The sequence below is a fragment of the Motacilla alba genome, chromosome 4 (assembly GCF_015832195.1).
Source record: "Motacilla alba alba isolate MOTALB_02 chromosome 4, Motacilla_alba_V1.0_pri, whole genome shotgun sequence".
Lineage (NCBI taxonomy): Eukaryota > Metazoa > Chordata > Aves > Passeriformes > Motacillidae > Motacilla > Motacilla alba.
The window spans coordinates 38,322,748-38,341,743 of NC_052019.1; the positions used below are offsets into that span (position 1 = coordinate 38,322,748).

Sequence of the window (18,996 nt, forward strand, 5' to 3'; positions counted from 1 at the left end):
ATTATCAGCTGCAGCTTCCTGTTTCCATCATTTTTGTTATGAACTTCACTTAAGTCATTCCATCTCATATTTTAGCACATCATTCTGTGACTTGGCTCTGTGAAAAAGACAAGGAAAGAGACTAAATAGCTCTTAATGCTGCTTTTTTTGGCAGTGATCCAGTGCTTAATACAGTCAGTTCTGGGTATTGGACCAAGGCAACTCTACATTTCTGTCTTCATATTCAGTAGTTGTCTCCTACCACATTTTTTTCTTACCAGAGTACAAATTTTAGTTAATAAAGCTAAAAAGTTGAAGCCTAATTCCTTAACTCTGTATCATCCAATTCATGTAACCGTTTAAAATAGAAATTATGAGTCTCATGCATCACAACTATTTTCCTTGCTTGCCTCTGAATACTGTTTCCTCCCTCTCCCTCCCCCCTTTGTAATTTAAGTGCTTGGGTTTTATTTTCCCATGGAGACTCTGTACAGCTGCTGATTACTTTTTGGACACAGCAAGTAAAAGAGAAAGTGAAAAATTATCCTCAGAGTTAGTGAGGTGACAGTAAATGTACAGTGGAAAAGCATTGATATTTTCCAATGCTTAATACCAAGTTATTAAGTAGAATTTAATATTCGATACATCTGATTCTTACATAGCTTATTATTCTGAGGAATTTTAGCCATGAAAATACTTGAGACAACTTATTCCATCATTGTAATATTTTGCCTCTTGATGGAAACAATGAAACCTCATTTCATATTTGCATTTATTTGTTTGCTCTTGAAAAGCACTATCCTGCATAAATGCTAAAAGCATTTTAAAATCCTTGTTTCTAACCAGTAAAGAGTATTAGCTTTTTGCAAGTACTCTGCTTCAAGCCAGCAGAATCCCCGCCCCATTCTGAAGAGAATTATGGCACTGAGTCCACACTTACTCATTTCCTCATTTTTGGCACGGTGGCAATTCAAGTGTCATCCACAGAACTTAAGCAGGGGAGGCAGGGGAGAGGACAATAAAAAAATACACAACTTCAGCTTTCTCCTGTGCCTGTAATTTCTTTGCAAGACTGTATTTATCCCCAGACTTGTGAGGCTGCAACCACTGTTGCCACCCCCAGGCTGCCACAAATTGATTATGTTAAATCGTTCAAATTTGCAGTGGGATTTTCATAAGGACTTACAGTTTCCTACTTGTTTGCAGCTGATTATCAGGCTAATGCATCACAAGCAAAATAAGATAAAATCAATCCTATGGTGAGAAACACCTGAGTCCCATGAATTTAAATACAGACCATTCTGTGGTATAAAACAGTAGCTCTGTGAAGGTTCAAGAATTTCACAAAAAATCTTAAAAGAAAGCAGTCATACCTTGGCTAGGCTTTCTATTTCCAAAAAGTCAGGCTCATGCCGATCCTCATTTTATAGGACATTTTAGCTTGCATGTCAAACTGAAACACCAAAGGGCCAATTCAAATAACAGATCCCGACTTGTTCCCCATGTCAATTATTCTTCTCTTCTTGCCTTCATTAAGCCACTGCAGTTCTTTATGTACTGCTCAACTGCTCATCACCAGATTTCTTGTGCTCCTTTCTAATAGCAGCCCATATGTTAGCAGGAACAGTGTACCCGGGTCCATTTGCCATCCCACTCACAGACACTGCTTCTCCCCTTTCAGCTACAACAGCCTTAATTGCAGCTGCTGTTTGCATGAATACAGAGAAGACAGATTCTAAGTGTTTTAATTTTTTTTTTAATGGATGTGTTTCTTAATTAATAAAGATGTTACTGCCTACATTATTTTCAGAGTATTTTCAGATGTCTTTCAGTACAATTCAGCAGCTTAAACAAAGCACATGAGCCAAACATGATGTTTCTAGCCAGCTCACCCTGGGCTAGCATGGTCTGCTGGCTATGAGAGCTGTGTCTTTTGACAGCACCACAGTGGTGACCTTAAATAACCTCTTAATATATCTCTGGAAATAGGAATTACACAAGATGCTGAAAATACTAAGCTTCTTTCAAGCTCAGAGAAAATACAAATATTTAATATAGCTAACATTCAGAGCAAATATGCCAAATTAAATATTAACCTTTTCAGAGGACTGCTGTTTAGCCTATGGCACTAAGGATCTAATATTTCAAATCCTTGACTATTAACATTTTAGAAATGGAGAACTGTAGTAGGTTCTTTAACTCCTAGGTGATCTTCTTTTTTTATTCTTTTATGCTTTTAAAGCAAAGAATTCAGAAATAAATATGAATATGTAGAAATCCAAGGAAAAGCTCTTGACCAAGTAAAGAGCAGTCAGAAAACATGCTACTGTATCACTTACCCCTTAAGCAGACCATCTGTATTATTACTGTTTCTAAAAACCATTTTCATCTAACTCTTGGACGTGGCGCTGGAGATAAATCCCATATTATCAAAAAGCATACTCCTGTAAATATTTGAGAGACTTGTGTTCCACATGTGGGAGGAAAAAAAAGCCAGGCATACAAAACATGCTTTCTTCTACCCACTATCTCTTCTCATATGAATTCTGGTCAATAAATCACAATCCTCCATGTCCACGTTTCTCACGTACAAACTGTGTCAATACACATACTTGTTTTAAGTGTTTCCCCAAGTTAATACAAGAGTAACTGAAAATAGAGTTCCTAATAAAGAACAAAACAGAAGGATTTGCTGAGCCAGTGCTCTAAAGCAGAGTTCTTTAAGGCATTGGTCTTTGAATATGAGAGTGCTCAAATTTTTATTTGAGTGTATTTTGGGACAGTTAAGATTTCAGGTGAATGATCCTGGGCCACTCCCTATGCTTGGAAATGAATGCTTTAAATTTTCTTTTCACAACTAACTTATCCGCAGACTGTCATTTTTTAAAAGCTGATCTGTTGGAAGCTCTTTTAGGAAGACAAGAGTTCAGATTGTGGAGTGGTAGCATGAATACTGCTTCAGTTATTAGAGAACTGTAGAATCACAGCCCTCTTGTGAAAATCATAAATTATTCAGTTGCTAGATACTCCCAAAAACTCAGATCCCAAAAAGAAAAAAAAATATCATGACTATTACCAGTATAAATACATTCATGTGGACAAGTCATCCTAATGACATATAAAAGCTAATTTATAAAAGTGTCAACTAGAAGCACTTTCACTACTGTGAAAATGAGTGACATGATTTATTAATTATTCTTGCACTGGTTCTTAAAGTTCATTTCTTTCTATACCTGAACAGGAAAAAAAGAACTTTATTTAAAGATAGTCAGCTTTTTAGTACAATCAGTAGAAATATATCACCAGAATCTTAGAAATGTCATTCTCATTTTCAACTGAAGGACTGACATATTATTCTTAGAACTAACATATACCAAAAAAAGATATAAGGCAGAATGGGGATAGACAGAAAATTGTCAGGTAATCTACAAGACATAATGTTGGAAAAAAAAAAAAAAAGTCCTGTACTACAGGACTTAATTGTTTTGGTTTTTTTTCATGACAGACAAAAGTAAGAAGCATAGCTTTGGGTTGTGCATATACCAGAAAACTGTCTTTGTGGCATCCCAAAAGCTTTTAACTTTGATGAATGTATTAGAAAATCATGAATGCACAAGGGACAGGTCATTTACTGCTCTCTGAAGTAACACAAAAACCGAGAACAGAAGACATCTTCATGTGCTAAAATGACTTCATCTGTTTTCATAAAACATGGGAGGAACATCTGTCAGGACAGGAAAGCATTCTGGATCAACTTAAGGCATCAGAGATGAAATGGGCAGAAGGGATTTGGGGGCTGGATTTTTTTTCTGAACGCTTGTTTGGCTTTGACAAAGGGTACTTCACATTTCCTTGACCTTAAGAAAGTGAGCTAGAACCTTAGAGCTCAAGACTGCATAGAAAGGATTGCAAGGTTCCTAGAAATCTAGAGAAAATATAGTAAATGAAAGATCTATCAAGTATGGATTTCAGGAGATTAAAAGAAAAACTTACAGAACACATTATCAGTGCTACTCCACCTGCAACAGTTCAGTCCATTTGGAAGAGAACACCAAAAGCTTCTGAGTTACTAAAACCACTTCTATTCCCAGTCATATGCCTAAGTTACTTGATTGATCCCACCTATTTTTGTCAATCTGTGCTATCTCAAGAGGTATTTATTGGATTTTGCACTGAAATAACTTACCTTGATAAAATGAGACAAGCATCTCAAGGAAATAAGGCACTCTGCTAACTCCACAGGGATCCTTCAGTACAAATAAAAAACCTGAAAAGCAAAATGCGGCAGCCAGTGCTGGTTCCCCAGCCTGCCCTGAACAAAGAGCAGTGCTAACTACTGCTGAGCTGATGGTGACAACCAGCCTGTCCCCCACCTGGCAGGTGTTGCACAGCATCTCTCTCTCCTGAAGCCCTGCACTGCTGCTCTTTAAAGAGCACCCATAGCCCCCAGAAAAGCTTCATGTGCCACCCCAAAAACATCATCTGCCTGACTATTGTCACTAGATCAACAAATATGGTATTTTCAAGTTTGGAACAGAATATTGTTAGCTCCAGCATAGGAGTAGGAATATAACCTTTCTTTCTAATGATTACATTGTTTTCTATTTGGTAAATGGATTTTTCCCATTCTCAATGTTTCAAAGACAGAACTAAAATCTAAGTCACTATTTTTGGTTAGTCTGCTGTATTGGAATTTTCTTTTATTTAAATTGCAAAACATAAACAATGAGTGAGTAAAAGCAGAAATTATAAAACATGATAACCTAGCTTATGAATAATACACCTTTTATTTTCTTTTCAATGTTACTTTCAGTTTCTCTGTCTAATAGTGTCCAAAATAAAAGTTCAACCATATATTCTATCAAAAATTTCATGGAATACCCAGAACTTCACTGTTGTAACAACACAGTACTTAGCAACACAATAAAAAATATTTCACTTTGAAGTTCTGTTAATAGAAATATGCAGCTGGTTGAGCTACTAAATTCAGATCCCTGCTGGCACACCAACTTTATTGCATGAACCTTCCCATAACTTATCAAGAACCACTTTGAAAACAGTATATTTCTTCCACTGTTCCTACTGAAAACTTTTCCTGTGAGTCTTTCAATTTGAAGCTGACCTTTCTTACATGGCTTTAGACCTATTTTTTGAAAAACAGGTTAGCTACAGTTTTCCTAAACCAATACCACAAATACAAATGCAGAGACCATTCATACTATAAGAGTTTAAAATGCATCAAGCCAGAGAGTAAAATTTCGTGACAGTCGCTGGAATCCCTACCATGCAAAAAAAAATTCTGTATGAGCATTTAACTGATAACATCCTTCAATAATAATATTACTATTACTATTAACATTAATATTAATAATAGAAGTCTTCTTGTAAAGCAAGATGCAGATAGCTTAAAATTACTAGCAAAGTAATAAAGATAAGTGGACTTTTAGAGAAGGGCATGATGCCAGCTGGAGTCAACTTATCAGAAAAACTTTACACTCAAAGATAAAAATAATTACTCTCATACTTCTAAATCTCTAGCTTAATAAAGGAGAGAGAGAGGAACTAACTTTGTCTTTAATTTGGTATCTATATCACACTTTTATGCCAGAAACTAAATGTTTCTTTCATAGACAATTGAAGCTGTTATCTTCATATTACAACCATTAGTTAGAATCATTCATATTAAATTGATTAAAATGGCCTTTTGACAAAAGAAGGCACAATTAAGTACAAAGAATTATCATTCATCTGCATCTATTTTCTTGTAAGTCATAGCTTTGCTTAAAGCTAACCAACTATTTTTCAACTAGAAAAATATAGAGAAACATTTAGGAAAAAAATCAGCATTTAGCATGGGGCTACATTAACTGTACACAATGAGAAAGACAAGTCCTAAATGCAGAGCGACCTGGACTTCTTGCTAAATTGAAACCACAGCTGTCCAAACCAAGAGTTCACAGCTAACTCGGGTGCATTTTAGAAAACTCATACATTCAGAACAGGGGCATACAGGTGCATGTACCTGTGAAGAATGTAGATCACATTATAGGAAGCAGATGTATCCTAGAAAACAAACTCCCAAAAAGGATTGTGAGTTTGCATGACATACAGCCTAAAAATCAACAGTTTAGTTCAACAGCAGCCAAGAAGCAGAGCATGCCTTGACTGACAACTGAGAGGCCACCCTTTCACTGTTCATACCTCTATCCACCTCATCAGAAAAATATTAGGCATGTGGATCAAACAGAACGTGCCTGGTATCTTATCAAGCCGGCAAGCAATGGAAAACAACAAGGGAGAGAGCTGGGAAAAAGGCCAGGGTTCACTGGGGACGCAGCTGGACAGAAACAAGAGAAATTGCTAATGACCCGCTTACCAATACAACATGGAATTAGCAGAATGGTGAACAACCAGGCAAACATAATTTTCAGGGCAACATTGTGGCCCCAGAAGTGTAACCTATTTTAGCAGACAAATGGTATGAAAGAACAGCAGCTATTTCACCTGGCAAACAAACTTAGTAGGCCACTGGCAGAACAGTTAGTTCAGCTTTCATACATGCTCTCTCAACAGTGTGCTGACAGGCTAGAACAGGTTCATAAGGGATTCGGGCAAATGATTTTCAAGGTACAAGAAGAGACCTGAGGAAGTCACTATATGTAAAATGTAACAGAAAAAAATGTTAAAACATTTTATCACCATTAAAATAGTAAAGAGAAGAAGCTTATTCATTGTGTGACTTCTCTTAGTTCCACTGACAAACAGCAAAGAAAACAGAAATTGCTAAGGGGACAGACCAAACTGGACATAACACATTGTTATGGAATAGGGCATGCAGGAGCTGGGAAGGCATTTACAGTGTAGCAATGATCATTAACTTTATTAATCATTAATCATAAATCCACTAATTTTTATCTGTAGTTCATAAAGCATGAGACCGTATTCCACACTCCAGAAAAAAAGTGAGTTGTAAATAAACCCTTTGCTACCTTAAGATAATAGAAAGCGAGGAACTGGAAAGAATTGTAGCAGGCAGTCAGAGGTATACGTGCTTGATGTGATGGTTACAATAAGTGAATTACCAATTCAAAATACTTATTTTATGGTTACTGAACTCCAATCCCTGAGTATAAAGGTAAGAGAAACAACTGTCATTGCTCTACAGATCCCATGGAAGAGTAAAGCCTCTGTTTGGAGGCAGGACAAAAGACAGTATCTGGAAAAGAGACAATGAGAAAACAAAATCACTCTTATATGAATTTATCAGTAGTAGCAGCCAACAAAAGTTAGTAGTCTTTTAAACAAAGGAAATACCAACATCATCAAGCTCTGGAACAGCAAATTATCTCAATTTCAAGAAAGCTGCATGTAAAACATATCTTGCATGGGTAATAAAAATAACAGAGAGCTCTAATAGGCTTCATCTTTGAAGACCATGTGGAACTTCTTTTATCTCTTTCAGAGGATCAATTTCACCCTTTTTTTTTTCTTATATTAAGTCAAATATACCTTTCCAGTGCTTTCAGAAAACCTGCTCTCTACTGTGTATACTTTATAAGTAAACTTCTTGTTGTAGAACATTTTGATGCTTAACAAATGTAGAAAATGCATCCCAGCAGTCACAAAAGGCAGTTTTCATGTGGTGCTTTAATTGACACACACAAACTGACAGAACATTTTCCTTCTCACTGCTCAGTAAGAGGTCAGCACAAACGCATTAACAAGACAGCCTACGTTTCATGGGTCTAGCTTCTTTCAGCTGTCCTTGATGCCTGGTGTTTTGCAGAAGAACTTCGCTTCACCCAAAAACCTTTTAGGGTATTTGTGGCAAGCAGATAGTGAGTGGGCATTCTGCAGCTGACAACAAAAGCTGTTGCCACCAAGATGTGGCTGTGCCACTTCAGACCACGTTTGGTACCAGCTGGAGTAACTTTGTACGTCACGATCAGCACGTTTCCCACCACTTTCTACCTTGGATCTACAAAATACCTTAAAAAACCTATATAAATTCTGAATTGAAGAGACATGACAAATTCTTAACATCTGGTTTGAGTTGGTTCAGATGCCTTGACAGAAATATACATTATTTTTCTGAATGGCATAGGAAATGACAGTAAAGATTCACAGTAATCTCATGGTCTTTGAGTTTAAGGTAATCACAAAAAAACCACATATAACAAGATTTGACTTGTGGTAAAGTTATGTGAAAAGCAAAAATCTCTTGGCCATACATGATGGACAGATAAATGAACAGTTTTGATCTTGTGTTTTTCCTATCATCCTATTTGATCTAGCAAAGTCATCTGTCAGTGAAGCAAAAGCAGCTTTCAGGAATGGAATCTTTGGTATTTTCCACCAGGGCAGAACTAAACTTCTGAGGCAATTCTGTATTATGATAATCAATGAGGTGAAATTTAACATGGAGCACTGTACAAATGATATTAACAATGCACCACTGAAGAAGGTATTTACTGAAATTGCAACTCCCAGAAGCACCCTCATCTTCAGTAGAGAAATACTAAAACAAAGCAAAAATCTCATGTCCGCACTTGACAGGAAAAAGAGAAAGACTTAGCCTTTGGTCTGATTAGTTTGAAAGAGAAGGTAGCTTAGATTTAGAGGGAAAAAAAGAAAATAAAATCCTTAACAGAAATTTGCGTAAAAAAAGTCAGACAAAAGAAAAAATGTTGAACAAGTCTCAAAATATAACAAATACTTAGGGATAGGTAGCTACTAGAGATAAATGCTTGATTTCCTACCAATAAATATCAGCTAGAGTACACTAGTGTGCAGCCATGTATCTTTTCCAACACTTGCATCTTCCACTCCTTGCTTCTGTAACAGTCAAAAGCACACTGTTATCACATGTAGGTATGCTGTGCTATTGAATATTATGATTTTTACATTCTTCAGAATAATGTAAAGGCAGTTTGCTTTCACAATAAGATGTTTTGGGGTTTTTGTTGGGATGGGTTTTTCTCCCCCTCTGAGTACATGGAATTTCTTCCCTGCTATGCAAGCATTTTGAAAATCCTCTTTCACTTGGTTTGGGACAAAATAACATTTTTTTCTAATCTTACATAATATCTTCTGTGTGGATGTATAACAAGATTTTACTTGCAGTAAAATGTCCTAAAAAGCAAAACACTCTTGGAGATTTATAGTGAAGTATTATTCAGAAGTACCAAGGAGTTGGCTTGATGGTGTACTTTACAGTAAAGTTTCAATCTGTCAGCAGATCAGATACTTAAAAGAATCATACCCTGCAACCAGTTAAATGGTAACAAATTTTAGCATTTTGTATACTGACTTTAGTTCTTTTTCTATTATTTCTGTCTTCTCTTTAATTACAGGGGAAGATTACATCTGAAAAATCAATGCCTGCAGCTAAAACATGAAAGTTAAATTTAGGTACAGGTTATGCAAATACAGAAAAAAGACTAGTCCACACTAATTATGCTTTAAGGTATCAGAATAAATTTTTTTAATCTTCTACATTCAGACTTTTTTTATGGGTCTTTTCCCATTTTTCCACTCACCAGACAGGGTACAACCATCAAGAACAGTATTTTTTACTTTTTCCCTATCAAAGTCTTTTCAGCAGCACCTATGGCTAGAACAAATTTAATTTTTCTCCCCTGCCCACTTGCATATTTCTGCACACAATTTCAATAAAACTAACTCCTAATAGGAAGCATGAATGAAGAAGAGTGTGTGACATTTACAGCTAAGTGGCAGGATGCAGACTACCAGGAAAAGATAACTAAAGTCCACGGTGAGCATTTAACAAACGTAAGCCAGTTTGGCAGAACCCGACACTGCGCTGCAGTCGGGAAGCTAGATAACAAAAGGTTGGCAATGTGCATTCTGCTCTTTAATAGAAAAGATAGTATCAGATGATCTGACAGCCAAATATTCACATCGGGTCTTTCCTCACAATAACATGGACAGGAATACCTGGCAATACTAAAATTTAATGGTATTTTGTTTGGAAGAAGAATTAATCTGAACTGTATGCTCAGATGACCTTTCATTTAGATAAAATTGAATTCAAAAGCTACTCTTTCTGAAAAGAAAGTGATAGTGTAACTCATTAAGACAATTTTCTGTAAAAATTATAAGTATCTAGCCATTGTTACACATTTCACCACTATAAAATGTAAGACTATCTCACTAGTAAAACTCATAGAGTTTTCTGCCAAAAGACCTTAACTAATGAATTCAAGAAACAGATATAACACTAAGGCTGTTTTGCAAACACAGCAGTCCTCATGATAATGTTTAGTTTTCTTTGTACCTAAACTTCATTGAGAGTGCACATTTGAAACAAACCCATTGGAGGAGCTGAAACTCTTCCATCTCTCCCATGATATTTCACATAAGTTAATCCCTTAAAAGAAAGGTAAAATAAAGTACTGCACTGTGCTTCCTGTTTTGGGGTCTTGTATTATGATATACTGTGATTAGGAGAAAAAAACTCTACAGCAAAAGAATCTAAATTTAGACATAACAGATATACAGACACTTTAAATATTTTCTATTGTAGGATTAATTTTGGAAACAATCATTTGCAACATCATGGATTGTGTCATAATATGCTTCTATTATGTATAGTTACAAAACAAGTAAAAATTATTTCAAAGTAATTTCCTAGCTTTTGCTTTAAAAAGTGGAAAGTCAGTTTCTAGCAGGGCCGGCAACAAGGACCATGCAACCATCATCCTGGGTTTCAGCCTGAAATGACAGCAGAGACTTCTGTCAGCTGAGATGCAGGAAGTCAACTGGCCATAGAGGAAGGCCTTACCCCAGAGAGGGAGATGCCTCATGGAGCTGAGTGCTACCTCCTGCATCAGTCAGGAGAGCCATGGCTCCATTTATCCCACTCTTTTCTCCCACTCTGGAGGTGGGATCTGTGCCACATATTTGTGTCCCCAAAGGAGGGAAAAAGACTATGGTTTAACGGAGGTAGCCTGGTCAGGCTGTCTGCTTCTCCAAGTTTCCCAGCGATTGTGAGAAGCTTTTCTCCCAGGAGGTATTCCAGAGAGGCTGATGGAGCTAAGGATAGGAGGCAGTACTTCACTAACTTGCTTCACTCCAAATCATCTTGCTCTGTCAGCTCCCAGCATAATGCAGTCTAGTGCTTTTGTGGCAGCCTGAGACCCTCACCCTGGAACAGCCAAGTTCAGACATGGATTTGGCAGGCTCGAACCAGTTTCCTGAGGAAAAAAAAAAATCAAGTGAAGGGAAATCGGGTGTCTAAACTGAACTGTTTAAACTCAATTAAATCTGAATAAAATTGGATGGGAATTATGAAAAAGTGGGTTTTTAGCTCCAGGGTCTTTTTCCCTCCAAATTTCAAAGATTTGCAATGTAATAGCTTTTCTCTATCCCATCCTCCAGCAACAATCAAAATAATCTTAAAATACCAAAGACAATATCAAATCTTCAGATGAGTGTATTAATCCTCTCCAATTATAAAATTATGGCAGTTGCAGGAATTTGCATTTGAGGATTGTGGCCCCCATTCTTTAACTCTGCAATAAGGCAGAGAGGGCAAAATGGACAAATGCCAAAACAGAGACTAGGGCAGGTGACAGTTCAAGAGAGATCTCTTCAGCATCAAAGCCCAGCTTTGTTCTGAAATCAGTAGCTAAAAATCCAGTCTAAAACCTGTCATGATTAGCAGACATTACTGCTTAACTATGAGGAAGCTTACATGAACTGCATTTGTGCATCTCAGCCCAGACCAACCAGTACACGTGTTAACTCTATAAATAACTGAGAGCTTTATTGGTAGGCTCATCAGAATCGTCATCACAACAGCCTAGAATTGCCATGTAGGGCAACCCATGCTCTGCATCACTCCCTAGCACCTAGAAAGATAAGAAAAAAATCAAAGCTACAGTGAGAAATTTATTTGTCCATACATTTTGTGTACCTAGCCTGGAACCATAGTGTAATTAACATTTTATCAATGAGAATTTTTGTAAAAAATTCTGAGGAAATGGGGTGGGTTCATTCATACTTCTTTGATTATATCTACTTGATAGCTTGAAAAAATTTCTAAGCAAAGTCAAAAAAATATTTGCCATTTATTTAAGCCACGAATGTAAGCGTAATTCCTGTTCTTGGCTTGCTCTCTTCTAAATGCTAACTAGGAAGTACAGTTGGTGATTTACACAGTGTTTGTAGATTCATGCAGATTTTGCAGATTTGTCTTTGTTGCCCAAAGTGATACTTGTGTTCCAAGTAACTGGTGAATGGAAGAACAGACAGGCAGACATGTGGCTATGAAAGCCCAGAGAACTGAAAGCAGCAACTGACACGTAGCCTTTCCTCAACTTTCACTATGTCCTAACATTTGTTTTGTGCAAACTTTTTTCTACACAATTTTGACCTTGTGCTTCAGTTTGGTGCTTCCATCAGCTCTCTATTCTGAAACTTTGGAAGTGAATACTCAGTTTCTTGAATTATTTGAAAATATTAAAATACATACTTGATCAGTTATTCAAATTATCATCTTTCTTGAATCCAAAATAAATTTTAAATCAAGGAAAACAGTAGTCACTACCTGTTACACAAAAATAGTATTATTCACGAACCACAAATGAATAATATACAGTTTTATCTATTACTTGCTTTCTGTGGTTTAGTAAAACAGTTTTTGGAAGTTCCAAGTTTTTGGAAATAGTGCTGTTACTTCCCCTATCCCACCCCACCAGCCACACCAAACACCTTACAGACTTTAAAATGCTATCAGCTGTTTGAAAGAGCTCTTTGCTTCCCATCTGCTTCTCAGGATGAGGACTCGGCACTACTTTTTTTAAAAAAAAAAGTCTTGGGTTGTCTCTTTTTTTAAATAAAACATTGGCTATTTTTATGAAATGAAGCGCCTATTTTCCTTATTTGTAAGCAAGAAAAAGTGTTTAGCTTTTGCCATATGTTTACTTTTGCTATGAGGACAAAGTTAGTGTTGGAGCCAGGAAGAAATACATAACACAAAGGAAAGCTATTGAGGAATAAATTTGAAATGTTTTCTTTTCTTTAACAGCATTATCTGTTACTAAAATGGAACACATTTATTTTTCATAAGTGAGTATGACTGGGAAGCACATGAGCCAGGACTTACTTCCACTGACTTTAGAATATCCTCTGAAAGTCTCTAAGTCTAATGCTAAACCTCTGCTAAACCACTGAACAGGAAGTAGATCAAAAAAGGGAAGATTCAGGTATGCCTCAGAAGATCTATTTGAACATCTCCTTTCCATTTGTGTGAATTCCAGTAACTGGACAAACTTCAAAGTACCCATCCAGTTTTGCAATAGTTCATCTCAACCATTAATGAAAAACTTGACTCTCAAACTGGACATTTTACGGACCAGCAAATCTTTGGAAAGGGTGCCTCAACACCATTTTTATGTCTTGTAGCCCATTCTTTAATGTAAAAATATCAAGTCCTACCAAACATGCAAAACCAGGAAAAGTGAAAACCAGGAGGGAAAAAAAAAAAGGGGGGGGGAGGAGGGTCACCATGCCTGCAAAGTGACATCCAGTGCACAGATACTGTGATTCTAAACTGTTGTCCTTTACAAGGAAAACTCAGAGGGGGAAAAAATTGTCTGTGTAAAACAAAATGAAATACCATTTATGTGAATTCACTAGGTAAACAGGCATTGGCACAGACAATTTTAATGAAATAGAATATCTGATCACTTACTCGGGAAGTTTAGCTATTCCCTCCAAACCCAAGGGTATCCAAAGCACATCTCACTGGATCATACTCACTTTTCCAGCAAGAAGAAAGATGAAAAACAGGCATTTCAGGCCCAGGACATGCACCCATGTCTAATGCAGATGTCTAACATAGGCAGACCTAGTGACTGACAGATAATGCCACATCTCTCTTCAACTCATTATAGCAGGATGAGAGATGACCAGACTAAACTAAACACCTGCCTTTTACAAGCCTGGCCTTAAGGAAGATAGAATTTATCTTGAGTGTTACTTATTCTTTCCTCCCCAGTATTTTTCAGATGCAATAGAGAAAATGGATACAGTGTGTTGTGCCTTATTTATTCTTGCAGCATAATTACATTCTCCAATGAAGGCACAAGTGGCAATGTAACTGATCTTCAGGCACGTGTGGCATGTGTGCAAATCAGAAAATACAAGGCTATATATACATGAGCAGGTGATTTTTAAAATTCAGATATAAAACACCCTAAAATACTGTGTTTGAGTTCAAAAAATATCGCTGCATTAAGTTCTTATAAAACAATTCAGCACTTTTCAACATACAAGTTACCTCTGTTTTGTCTATTTAAATGATGTTTCTAGGATTTGAAATGTTAACCTAAGAGTGTACTTAAACTGAGGAGACAAATCAATAGGTCCATTTATTATTATTATGCAGAAACTTGAATATTCAAACGTGCTTGCCAAAATTATGTCTTAATCTCCATGAAAAGATTAAGACATAATTTGCAGTCCATTGTGCAATTACCACTTACTTAGGTAATTAGTAATTTTGGCAAAAAAGTTCCACAAGGGATAGAATCTTCCTTGTAGATTCTTAGACTAATTATACAAAATTAAAGACCAAAAAATTACAAACTTGAAAAAATACTGAGTATAAAATGTAACACAGTTAATTTAACAAATTTTATTCTGATTTCTGTAATTGTTGTAAAGCAAAGTTTAGTGTAGTTTTTCTTTTAAGCCCATATCTTGATTTAATTCTGAAATTAATTAAGCCACACATAAAATTCTGTACATTAGAAAAGTTTGTTCTAAGGGCCTGTCAAGAGTTTTACCAATTACTCCAGAAGTTTCAGAGACATGAAGAAATAGTGCTCTCATGGTCTTACATTGATTGCTAAGTAAAAAGGGGACCAAAGCAAATAAATCTGAGCACGGGGCATGTGATTATCCATTCTCCCTGTCATTCCCTCACTATTTCAAATTGCTCCAACTTGCTGTTTTCCAGACAAAATTTAAGCATGCTGCTAAATGTTCACTCCCGGGTCCACTTCCAAACAAAAGTGCAAACATTCAGATCCCACCAGCTCAGTTCCCGAGAGGCTGCCTGGTCTCTCCTGACATGCCCCAGGGCAGGCAATGCATGCCCACACACATCCTTCATCTCTTGTATAAAACCCATCACTCCAGCAGAACACAGCACAGCTCGTGCCATATTTTCATTTTTTGAGCCAACAAGAGTACAACAATCATCAATTTGTCCCCAAAACAATGTTGGGACTCATTACGAAGCTGAAAGATGATGAAAATTGTATTTCCTTCAGTTCTCAAGACTTCTAAAATAGGGTCTGAACAGCAGCATTATGCCAAAGTTTAAGTGGGGTTCAGAGACAAGGGTATTTAGTATGAGACTTAATAGAATCCTTTGAAATCTCTGGGTACTAGATTGTATTTTTCCAAAAAATGAGCTGTATGTTTTCAAAGGAACACTGCTCAGCATTTAGAAAAGTCTTAAAGGTCCTTGAACAAAAAGCAAGATCACATGTAATTTATGATATCACACCAACTCTTAATTGGCAACACTTCAATTACTTTAATTTAGAGAATAACTTAACCTACCCACTAAATTACTAATTTGCCTAATTACAAGGAATTCATTAACCCACTAATGGAAGATAGATTTTCAAATGCCACATTCTTGTAGGTGAGAACACTTGGTTTACCTGGAAACTATCTCCAGGAGTGAAGTACTTCAAGCCAGAGCATAAAGCACTGGAGGTTGGTCTCTTTTTTTCTCTCCAGAAAGGTATTCTGCAATTAAGTGCAAAGGCCAGAAGCTAAAATGCTTAATCCTCTCACAATTTAGTAATCCATTTTATTAAGAACAATGAAGATATCACTACATTTTTTTCTTAGACATATCAGGTAGGAAAAAGCTAGTGCTTAACAAACAACAGAGTTCAATAAAACTACATTTTCAGCTAAAAGAAGTAAAATGAAACCTCTTTACACAGTGCCTTAAGGCAATAGTCTCAGAAACATTTGCTTAATCAGCACTCCTAAACAAACTCACTTAACTGAATTTCTCCATTACCATCTACTGTGAGAATCCTTAACTCGATAATATTGTAAATCCCTGAATAGAAAGAACCAAGTTGAAAGGCAAATAGACTAGTGCATAATTGACAAAGGGACTAACATTTAATGAAAGGTAACACCAAAATCAGGAAAGCTAGGTATAATCTCTAGTCCCTCAAAGCAACAAAGCATCCTTACTGCTCCAGGAGTGAGAGAATTAAAATAAATAAATGAGAATAGCCAAAACAAAAATCCAAAGGAAAACAACAAAAAAGCTCCGAAAGTTTCCATCATTTCAAACTCAGTGTTGATAAGGGTCAGGAAGAAAATCCTTAATTTTAGGAATGTTTGCTGTGATCTGTTCCTTGAAAAAGTGACAGCTATGGAATGAATCAAGTAAATGCTGTGAAAAAATCATCTGTTCTGCAAAAGGCAACTTCTCTGCCAGCTGGTATTTAGGAGACGATTTTATGTGAAGAAAAACAAAACATAATTTACAGAACACATTTATCCAAATTCACAAAAAGGTAAAATGTATTTATTTTCCTGACTAAACAATTTCTCCTCTTAGACACACAAACCCACCAGTATCACAGCTGATGGCAATTCTAAATCTGAAAAATATTCTTAGAAATCACATGTAGAATATCAGTGTCAAAATCCATCATGGGTTGCCATGAGAAAAAATTCACCCACTAGCCTATTTACCAGGAATGCTTTCAGATGTATTCCTCAGTGAATACCTAATCAGAGTGATATACAGATGTGACACAGAAAGGGCCAGATCCTTCTGAGATGCACCTTCAGTGACATTTCAAAAATGTACAATTTTACAACCATTCCTAGTTTCCTATTTGAATATTCATCCTTTAATTTAGCTGGATTGGTCCCTGAGCAATTTCAACTATTGGGTGACATTCCTGGCTACAGCAGGAAGTTTGAAACTATATGATCTTTAAGGTCCCTTCTAACCCAAGATATTCTAAGATTCTATGATCAGTAGTTACCTTCCAACCCATTTAACAATAACAACTTTGTGTAGTTTGTTCTAAAAAAACAAACAACAACAACAAAAAAAAAATAAAAAAATAAAAATAAAAAACCCAAGCAAGAAAAAAAAAATCAGGATTACAAGGGTGACATTTGCACATATTAATATAAACTGATTTTATTTTTATCCCTCTAAATAAGCAAATGGATTGAGCTCTATACATACCTATAAAGCACAAATTTTACACCTACAAAGCTCAAATTTAAAATTTGGTCATGTAAATATTTACTTTACATTCCCACTAACTGCAGAAATTTATTCCATAAGCTGTTATCAGTGGTTCCAAAACAAAGATGACTTCAAGCTTGATTTGAGAAACACAATACAGAGAGGGATACATAATCTCTCTTTGAACCAAACACTGCACATCCAACCAAAGTACTGAGATAAATTGTGTTCCTGCAAATATTTAGTTACAAGAACATCCAATGGAACTGACCAAGGATGTCAACAGAAGCTTTATTTATTGACTTTAGCTAAGTGCCCACAAGACAAAAATCTGCTTATCTTCATTGATAACACGCTTAGAAAGTCAGAGGAAGCCGACCACGCCTACCACTTCCATTTAAAAGCACTCTCCAGGCCCACCTTAGCTGCTGAGATAATTTGACTACAGCTGCAGAGCAAGTGGGAGAATGGCCACAAGCACAAGCTTAGCAAACATACAACCATGAGCTTCACTTAAAGTAGTTAGGAACAGAGACTTTTGAAACATCTTATCTCACCAGGCCCTTATTCACAGCAAAAACTTCTGTTTTGTCAGCTAAATTAGATCAAAAAGTGTTTGACAAACAAAGCCTTCACTGTAAAAATTAAGGGGCTAACTGAAAGCACCCATGCAATCAAAAGAATTAGACTTCTTTCTCATAGCTACAGAATAACAGATTTAACTTAAAGCAAATACTTTAGTTTTTATAATGAGTTACTGCAACAATTAAATATTTCAGCTGCTTTCTCCAATCTTTCTTTGAGGGTGTATAACTAATTCAGCCTCATTAACATTTCACACACTCTGCCTTATTCATATTTCCTCTCATTCCACACTTGGAAGCACTGCTGATAGAAATCAGACACCTAAACAGAAGCTCAGATCAGTGTTTAGTCAGCATGCTTTCAAAATATCTCAATTCTGAGATGCGCTCTTTACAAAGCATTTAATTTAATCCAAAACCAAACTAATTTAAATTTCAGTGGAATCACTATCTATGTTACCTTATTCTCCACTCTGCCAAATCAGGTCACCTCAATCATAGCATTCAGTCTTTCTCTTGGCTTATCCCAAAAAAAACCTCTGTATGTCCTAAATGATAAGCAGGTATATAACCAGATACTATAAAGCTCAGCTGAGAATAGTATCTCACAAATTACACCAATGGATTTTCAATATGTCTTTTATTGCTCATAGGTTCTAAAATCAAAAAAACTCATAAAACTAAACGCTTGTGGCAAATTAGACATTGAAAAAATGCATACTCGGTAAGAGACACTTTTAAATTCAGCTGGGTAGACAAAAATAAACACACTTCTTCACAGATTCTACTTCAGAAAAATCTTCCCCATTAGAAAATAAGCTATGTATGATGTCACTGTGATTTCACTATAATGACCAAGTGCTTCATGTTAGAGAAAAATAATAAATTTCCAAACTATAGAAACTAAAAGTACATTCTATTATGTACTACTGCTTTTCTCATCTAAAGCCATTAAGTGGCAACCAGTTCATGATCATTCCCATTAACTTTTAGGATGCTTTGTCTTCCCACCATCCTCTACAGAGCCCCTCAGTACATAAATGCACAAAGAGGGATTCAGCACTTGGCACCACTGATGGGTAAGAGGGAGATGGGCTGGCAACCTCTTCTTTCACGCCAGGTCTATCCTTGCTTGTTCTATCAAGGTAAAGCTAACAA

At 36.3% G+C, this 18,996-nt stretch overlaps 1 protein-coding gene across 4 annotated transcripts in view; it reads right to left on the bottom strand.

The window, feature by feature from the left end:
• TLL1 (tolloid like 1) overlaps positions 1 to 18,996 on the bottom strand; it is a 128,001-nt gene that overhangs the window by 81,480 nt on the left and 27,525 nt on the right. Inside the window, exon 1 of one of the 4 annotated variants that reach the window (XM_038134893.1) lies at positions 1,353 to 17,078. The exons of the other annotated variants lie outside the window; for them this stretch is intronic. The gene's annotated coding sequence lies outside the window, so the exon portion shown is untranslated. Of the gene's footprint in view, positions 1 to 1,352; positions 17,079 to 18,996 lie in introns of those variants that run through there. 4 annotated transcript variants of the gene reach the window in all.